Here is a 9,603-nt window from a genome sequence, read left to right as displayed (position 1 = left end):
CAGGGCGAGCAGAATTGCCAATAACTCGAGGCAGTTGATGTGCCAACGCAGCCGCGGACCCGTCCAGAGGCTGGCGGCTGCGTGCCCATTGCCAACAGCGCCCCAGCCCGTTTTGGAGGCATCTGTCTTGACCACGATGTGCCTGGAGACCAGTTCTAGGGGAACACCTGCTCGTAGAAACGATAGGTCGGTCCAAGGGCTGAAAAGACGGTGACAGACCAACGTAATGGCCACGCGGTGTGTCCCGTGGCGCTATGCCCGTCTTGGAACTTGAGTCTGGAGCCAGTGCTGAAGCGGCCTCATATGCATCAACCCGAGCGGGGTGGCCACCACTGAGGATGCAATATGCCCCAGGAGCCTCTGAAAATGTTTCAGTGGAACCGCTGTTTTCTGTTTGAATGCCTTCAAACAGGCCAGCACCGACTGGGCGCGCTCGTTCGTAAGGTGCGCCGTCAAGGAGACTGAGTCCAACTCCAAACCAAGAAAAGAGATGCTCTGAACTGGGAGGAGCTTGCTCTTTTCCCAGTTGACCCGAAGCCCTAGTCGGCTGAGGTGTGAGAGCACCAGGTCCCTGTGTGCGCATAACACGTCTCGAGAGTGAGCTAAGATTAGCCAGTCGTCGAGATAGTTGAGAATGCGAATGCCCACCTCCCTTAATGGGGCAAGGGCAGCCTCTGCGATCTTCGTAAAGACGCGAGGAGAATGGGACAGGCCGAAAGGGAGGACTTTGTACTGATACGCCTGACCCTCGAATGCGAACCGCAGGAAGGGTCTGTGTCGAGGAAGGATCGAGACGTGAAACTACGCATCCTTCGGGTCTACCGCTGCGAACCAATCTTGATGCCGGATGCTCGCTAGAATGCGTCTTTGCGTCAGCATCTTGAACGGGAGTCTGTGTAAAGCTGGTTCAGTACTCGCAGGTCCAAGATTGGCTGCAACCCACCGCCTTTTTTCGGTACAATGAAGTAGGGGCTGTAAAACCCTTTCTTCATCTCGGCTGGAGGGACAGGTTCTATTGCGTCCTTCCGTAGGAGGGTAGCGATCTCCACGCAAGGTAGCAGCGTTTTCGTCTTTCACCAAGGTGAAGTGGACACCGCTGAACCTGGGCGGATGCCCGGCGAAGTGAAACGCGCAGCCGAGTCGGACGGTCCGGATCAGCCCTCGTGACGGACTGGAAGGCGCAAGCCATGCGTCCAAGTTCCGTGCAAGGGGGACCAAAGGGACAATCTCATCGGATGTACCGGCAGGTGGGGCCTCGTGGCGGGGCGGAGCTCGAGGTGCCACACCACGTCGTGGCCGTGCTGAGTCCGAGGACATCGAAGCACTTACCTGGCTCCTTGTGACCACCCCCGGAACAGCCTGGGACGGGGGAGGAAGAGGCCTGTCCTCGTGACCCGTGGAGACTGTCACATCGGGGGCGGATTTGTGCCACAGCTGGGCGCTCAGGGATTACATCTGTAACATCTGTAATCAAATATATGTTAAAAACCACGCAGTTTCTGTCAAATTCCATCATTACTACTAGGGGTGTGCAGCGAAGCCATTATCTGTATTTGTATCTGTATCTGTTCATAAGACAAAATGATCTGTATCTGTCTCAGTATTCGGATAGATCCGGGTGTGGGCAGGGCTTAAACCGGAAGTGCATCAAAACTAAATGAAATGCCCATTTGTAAAGATTACTCTTACATTTATAGTTTCTATTTATATAATATGCCATGTATATGCCTTTTCATAATAATAGCCTAATAATAATTATAATTATTATAATAATTATTATACAACTGTTATTTAAAAATTATTATTTTCTTCTTTTTTCTTCTCACCAGATGAAGCTGAATTTGTAGGCTACATTAACTGTAGAATATGTTGTGGTTTCTCCTGGTATTTCAGATATTAATATCTGCTGAAACAGAATTTTCATTTGTCGGTGCATGTATAAAACCTTTATTCTTAAGGCAGGTGGCGTCAAGCAAAATGTGAAATGTCAAGCACACATTTTGCAGTGAATAATAAATACAAATTTAAACATTAAAAGAAATGAAAATAAAATCAATATAGCCTACAAACAGGTGAAAGTCCCGTAAATCTATCAGGTTTTTTTATGATACGACACCATTATTTAGTTAAATAACAACAACAACAACAACAACAACAACAACAACAACAATAATAATAATGTTAAATATATATAGCGCCTTACCAGAGATTGCACAGTTTAAAGAAGAAGAAGAAAAAGTTTCAATTTCTTTGTTTTACATGAGGAATATTCCTAATAGATGAATAATCTATGGAGCATTTAATTTTTTTTTTTTTTTTATTTCCGAATAAAATCTTAACCAATTAATTACCTTAATCACTGATGTGAATAAATGTGGTCAACTTTAAGAGACGGATAGACGAGCTCCGACGTGAAATCATCACTTCATGTCAGGAATTTAACATCACGCTCAGGTTTAGGCTATAAATAATTACATGGGAATCACGTGTGAATCGTGTGATACATTAACATAGACATTTCAAGAAGTGGAAAGTGTACATGATGTGGTAGTTAATATTACACTTGACAAGCTCCAGACGTGCACAGTTAACAGAGACCACAAATGGAGTCGAGATCTGAAAATCACTACCATGCGCATTTTCATTCATAAGGTTAACACTTTAGAAATACTGGCTGCACAGATTCATCAATTTGTTGTATTTTTTACGTTTATTTAAAACGTCACTTTATCCTTGTGCTTCTTGGATAATCACTCAGACGAATATTTTTTATATCTTTCGGATGAATCCGTTATTTGTTTTGAAGTCATTATTCGTGCCTTTCCGAAAAAGGTTTTCGGCTTCGGACACATCCCTAATTACTACAGTCATTTTTAATTTGATAAACTGTGTTAACAGTGGTGTGTTAGCCACCACTGTTGTAAAAAACAAAAAACAAACAAACAAAAAAACATTCCATTTAAATTATAATGGTTTTCTAGTAGTAACTGTATTTGCAGTTACTATGGTATTTTGTTTGAAACTATTGAACTTTATAAGGCAAGCTTGATCAGAAAGTGTTTGTGTGAACCCCAGTACACATTTTCACTGGCTAGAACACTAACACTTTTATAAGCCAAACATGCAAGCCAGACATTGATAAATGTCACCACTTGCAAAATATATGGTTATATATCTAAATTAGAAAGCAGGGGGCACTTCTGCTCTGTAATTGGACAATTTTCTCATTTTAATCTGCATCATTTTAATTTCTCACACAGCCTAAATGCACTAAAAAAGTACTATGGTTGCGACAGAATACATTTTACATTTAAATACTGGTAATGTATAATTAAAAGGCCACTGCTAAAGTAAGGAGAGTCATATATTTAATTGGTTGTGGCTGCTTTTTTTGTTATTGTTTATTTTTCTCCAGGGTTGCTTAGTATAGCATTTAACCAGCCAGTCGATTCCCATCATAAAAGTTCCATGTAACACATCTCTCAGCACATGGTCTGGCTGCCCAGATGTGGGGCTTAAACATGCTGCTAATGAAGGCCTTTATGCACTCTGATCTAACACTGCAATTTACTTAAGAGAGCCAGTAATGCTTCCTCACATATCTCTTGTTCTCCTTGTTCAGTGAGAGAGCAAATGTTCAGTCCGAGATTGCTCTGTTTGAAAGTAAAATTTAGGTTGATTATTTCTTTGTCGTACTTTCAGGAGTAAGACTGCATTAACAGTTTGCAGCTGTTAGTGTTAATCTTACCAATAAAATTACAGTTTTTTTTATTTTTTTTATTTTGTGAATGACAACGAAGACAAGATGAAAACAACGCATTATGACGATGCTCAAACAGTTTTAATTAAAACATACTGTTGATAAAAATATGACGAGAAAAATATAATACCATAAGATATTAACAGTGCACTATCAGTCTATATTTTTAAAATAAAGAAAAATCTGGAAAGAATCGATTGAAATAAACCATTTTATATATCATAGTATGCTAGGGATTTCCACTTGAAAAAGTGCTGAAGAGCTGTACGGTGAACTCTACTAACAGATTAATTACCTCACTCAAACACATCCTATGTGTTATTAATCAGCTATATGCACAACATTTACGTAATATTACAGTATATCTGCACAGACAATGAAGCCAATGAATAGGTGAACTTAAAGTAAGTTACATGCTTGTCAGAATGCGTTACTTGTGTTGTGTATACGCTGTTTCCGAAAAACGTGCTACAGGTAACGCTAAATCCTAAGCTGTCTAAACGTGAACAATTCACAGCAGAGTAACTTCTTAAAAGTAGCTATTACTTTCAGGAGATTATTTCAGGAGCTCAGGTTTCCGTTTAGACTTCACTTCGATGCTAAGTCAGAGCTGACACATTGGTAACACAATCATGTGGTCACGAGGTATGATGCCTTATACAATCACCAATTTATTGGCTGATAGCGTTTAAGTGACCCCCAATAAGGAGCTACGTCATGAGCAAGCCAACCAAGCCCATTTTATGAGGGATTTAGATGAAAGAACAGGATTGGATTCAGAGGCCGCCACAGAGTTACGCCGAGCCTCAGATTTGGCACTGAGGGTTACCAAACACATTGGGTTACTTACCATAGGTTGTTTCTACCCCTTTCAGTTCACAGGTTATTGCTTTGCAGTCCTTCTCTCCTTCCCCATTTGAGTCGGTTGAGAGTGAGAGGTTGCATGTGCTGTGCCCTGTTAGAGCTTTGCAAGTCTATGTCTATTGCACAAGCCAGTGGCGTGAGTCAGAAAAGATGTTTGTATGCTTTTGTGGCTGCAACAGAGGGTATTCGATTACTAAGCACAGGCTTACTCATTGGCTTGAGTACGCAATTTCAAGTGCTTATGAGGCGTGTGGTTTTCCTTCCCCAATGGGTATTCGGGCACATTCTACAAGGAGCGTGGCATCCTCATGGGCTTTAGCGGCAGGTTGGGCCTCTCCTCATACTTTTACCAGATTTTATTATCTGGATGTGGGTTTAACTCCTGCTTCCCATGTTCTATCTGCTGGAACAGTGGTGAACGTTTAATTGTTGTACATGTAGTCCACTTGTGTACCGCTATATGTTTGCTACATAGGCTGATACAGTTGATACACTTATGCCGTTATACAATAGGTTTCCCAATGCATCAGCTCTGACACAGCGTCTAAGTGAACTACGAAAGGGAAAGTCTCGGTTATGTATTTAACTCTGGTTCCCTGAGTAGCTGGTTATTCTCCCTGGTTGCTGAACAGGCTCATGCCTCTTGCAAAAAATCTGAGAGAATGACGCCAAGGCGGAATATGTTCCCAATGCGTCACCTCTGAAGCATGATCTCGTTCCAAGTGTGTAACCGAGATGTTTTCAGGACTGTTTTCTCATGTTGTTTAATCTCACAAATAAAACACATTAATTGGTAATATGCTTGATACATGTTTAAATAATTGTAACTAGTTTATACATTTTTCAAAATGTTTGAATATTTGGTTAAAGTTTGGTTTGTTACAGTTTGATAGGGTGAAATGGGCGAAGTGGGACACTTTTGGAAATGTTTCTTTTTCTGGCACTTTTAATTATGATCCAAATGCCATTTAACCTGATGTTATACCTTTAAAGAAAGCTTAGGATGTCTCCTATCCTAGTCAAAAGCAAAATCTATGCACATTGCTAGATTTTTAATTATTTTCATGTTAGAATCTGGTGAATTTTGATACACCCAGTTACACATTTGCTCTTTGATGCAAAACATGGCAAAGAAGTCAAAATCCTCTGACACTGGAGACATTAAAAGACACTTACGTGTTCAGGATGAAAGCCCCGAAAGACCTACAGACCAGGGACTCGATTTGGATGGCGCGGCGGGAGAGGAGATCCAGAGTCAGTTGTCCAACATGTCGGTGATGTTGACGAAGATTCTTGCTGACTTGGAGGATCTCGCTGTTATACGTCGATTGATTACGGCGATGGAAATAAAATTCTCTAGAGCTAGTTACAAGAATGATTTTTTGGAATCATCGGAGAGGGAAATAACTGCTAATCCGCCCGCGACCAAAGTTGATTTGGAACATCTCCTTGAAAAGCTTGAAGATCTTGAGAATAGAAGACGCAGGAATAACGTTCGAACTGTTGAAATTCCTGAGCATGAGGAGGGCAGAGATATGGTGAAATCGAGCTGGAAATTGAGCGAGCCCACAGAGTCCCAGCTCACAGATTTGCTGAGGGAGACAGGCCCCGATTGATTCTGGCCAGATTTCTGAGATCATCCGATAAAGATCTTGTGTTACGCCAGGCAAGGAGCAAAGTGAAGCTTTCTTGGAAGAACCATTATATTTTCTTGTTCCCATACTTTGCAAACTCGACAAGAGAGAAACGCGATCGGTTCAAGGAATGTAAGAAACTCTTACATCGGCGAAAGATCACTTTTGCTCTGATGTTTCCGGCCAAACTGAGAATAGAAACGAAGGACGGTCGCAAAGTATTTACATGTCCAAATCAGGCAATGTCTTTTATTGAATCAGTGGGTGAGTAACCATTGGGTGTTTCTCATGTGAGTGGATTGACTCGCTGTACTTACTCTTGAGGAAGCTGGATGACATTTTGGTTTCTTTTTCTTTTTGCGTTGGCTCTGCCTAGTGGCTGGAGTTTGTTTTGTGAATAACACTTTTCCTTAAAGAAACTTTTGCATTGACAAAAATTAATTTTGCATTGAAGTTCCTGGCCAGTTTGAGAATGGACACTACGGATGACCGCAAAATATCTACATGCTCACACAAAGGATGTCTTTTATAAAGTTGACGGGTTGTGTAAGTTATGGTATATACTTTTATGGCTGAGTGAATTGACTCGACCATCCGGGAAACTGGGATGTTGGTTTTGTTTCTTTTTGTATTGGTTACGCCTAACGGCTGGAGCTTGTTTTGTTGAATAACACTCCTTTGGAACAGCTGTGGATTAATCTGTTCCTTCTTCGTGCTTATTCCTCCTGCTGGCTGTAGTTTGTTTTGTTGAGTTTTTTACGGGACATTGGAACGATTACGTCATCCGTTGAACTCATAACAGCTGGCTCACTGAACATATCTGAACGTTTTATATCAGCTGGAATTTGTTTTGTGGAAGATCACACCTTTGAGACAGTTCTGTGAATTAATCTACACATTCTTTGTGTTCATTCTTCCTATTTGCTGGGTTTATTTTACAAAGTATTTTCTGTTATGTAATTTTGCCTCACAAATTTGTGAGGCAAAATTGTGCAATCCGATGGCAAAGTTGTCGTGGGGGCTCGTGGGCGTTCATGGACCTTTTGAGTTTAGAGGGATTGTCGCCTGTTGGCGCTCTCATGCGTGGGGTTAATGCGCACGTTTTTTTCTGTTTGTTTTGTTTGGAGGGAAGTTCGGGGTTTGATTGTTTCACTAATGGGGAATGTGGTCTGTATAATTTTGTTATTGACACACAATTTATTTTTTATACTATATCAAAATCTCAAATGTTAATATGAGTATACTATCTCTCTCCACATGGAATGTGAATGGGTTGGGGCACCCCATAAAAAGAAGGAAGGTTATTACATTTCTTAAACATAAGAAATATGATATAGTGTTTCTTCAAGAAACACGTCTCTCCCCACAGGAAGCTGAAAAAATTGGGAAGTTATATTGGTAAATAAACATTATATTGGTAAATAAACATCTACAATTCAAATGTCTCAAACAGACTAAAGATAAATTAGGGAGAGTCATTATAGTTTTAGTTGAAATTCAAGGGCAACGGTTGATTTTGGCTAATATTTACACACCTAATGCTGATGATCAGGGCTTTTTTTATAGATCTTGAAGGGATGTTGCAACCGCTGGCACCCCTCATGATATAATATTGGGAGGAGACTTTAATCTATTGATGGACTCAGTCCTTGATCACAGTGAAGCAAAAGTGTATAAGCCCCCTAGAGCAACATTGACGCTTCACAGGATGTGTAAAAATCTTGGTCTTATGGATATTTGGAGACTTTTGAACCCATTTGGTAGAGACTATAAATTTTTTTCATCAGTCCATAAGATTTATTCTACAATAGATTTTTTTTTTTATATCCAAATCCCTCATTTTATCTGTTGTGGATTGCTCAGTTGGAAACATTTTAGTCACAGATCACGCCCTGGTGAGTTTAGAGGTGATGCCACATATAGAGAAAAAGAAATCATATAGTTGGCGCCTTAATGTATCCCTTTTGCAAAATCCTGATTTCCAACAAATGTTAAAGACTGAAATCAATGTTTATATGGAGACCAACTGGTCCTCAGTATCCTCTGTGGGCGTGGCTTGGGAGGCACTTATCATACAGTATGCCTCATTCACCAAAAAATCATTGTGGAGTTGGAAGGAAATATTAAAAGTGCCGAGGCAGAGCTGAAGCGTTGTATGTCAGCTGATGGCCTCAGAGAATTGACCCGATTGAAATATAGATATAATACTATTTTGTCGCAGAAAGTGGAGTTTTGGTTATTCAGGGCAAGACAGTTATACTTTGAGTCAGGTGACAAAGCAGGGAAGCTTTTGGCTAGATATATAAAGCAGAGAGAGTCTCTTTCTATCATTCCCTCAGTGAAATCTGCTGGTGGTGAAATTTTTACCTCGGCCATTGATATTAATAATGCTTTTAAAGAATTCTACCTTGATCTCTATAGTTCCACGTCTTCGTCTACTGATGAAGATATTAGAAACTTTGTGGAACCATTAGATCTTTCTAAACTGACGATTGAGTAAAAAAACTCTCTTGATTCTTAGATAACCTTGGAGGAGCTTGACGAGGTAATTAAGTCCCTACTTACTGGCAAGGCTCCAGGACCAGATGGTTTTGCCGCAGAATTTTTTTAGATCTTATGCTACAGAACTGGCTCCACTTTTGTTAGAAGATTATACTGAATCATTAAAGAATGGAAAGCTTCCTCCAACCATGACACAAGCCCGGATCAGTCTGATTCTTAAAAAGGACAAAGATCCAAGCGAGTGTAAAAGTTACCGTCCAATTTCCCTGATCCAACTAGATTTAAATTTGGCTAACCAATTAAGTAAGGTTATGACATCTCTTATACATAGATCTGGTGGGATTTATTCGGGGCCGTAGCTCTTCTGATAACATCAGGCATCTCATCAATATCATGTGGTCAGTAGCGAATGATCAATCTCCGATCGCTGCCATCTCACTTGACGCTGAAAAGGCCCTTGATATGGTAGAATGGGATTATCTTTTTAAGATTTTTGAAATGTATGGGTTCGGGAGTACATTTATTGGTTGGATTAAGTTACTTTATAGACACCCTGTAGCAGCAGTACAAACAAATAGATTAATTTCAGATTATTTTACTCTGAATAGGGGCACTCGGCATGGCTGCCCTCTTTCCCCATTATTGTTCTGTCTTGCCCTGGAACCATTAGCAGCCGCGAAAAGAAAGGAGGATGATTTTCCAGGGGTGGTTGCGGGAGGTGTGGCGCATAAGCTTCTGCTTAAAGCAGATGATATTTTATTATTTGTCTCTGAACCTACTAGATATATGCCTTGCCTCCACGGAATTATTCATTCCTTTTCCAAGTTCTCAGGATACAAAGTC

This window comes from Myxocyprinus asiaticus, chromosome 15 (assembly GCF_019703515.2).
Source record: "Myxocyprinus asiaticus isolate MX2 ecotype Aquarium Trade chromosome 15, UBuf_Myxa_2, whole genome shotgun sequence".
NCBI classification, from domain to species: Eukaryota; Metazoa; Chordata; class Actinopteri; order Cypriniformes; family Catostomidae; genus Myxocyprinus; species Myxocyprinus asiaticus.
This window is presented reverse-complemented; position numbering follows the sequence as displayed.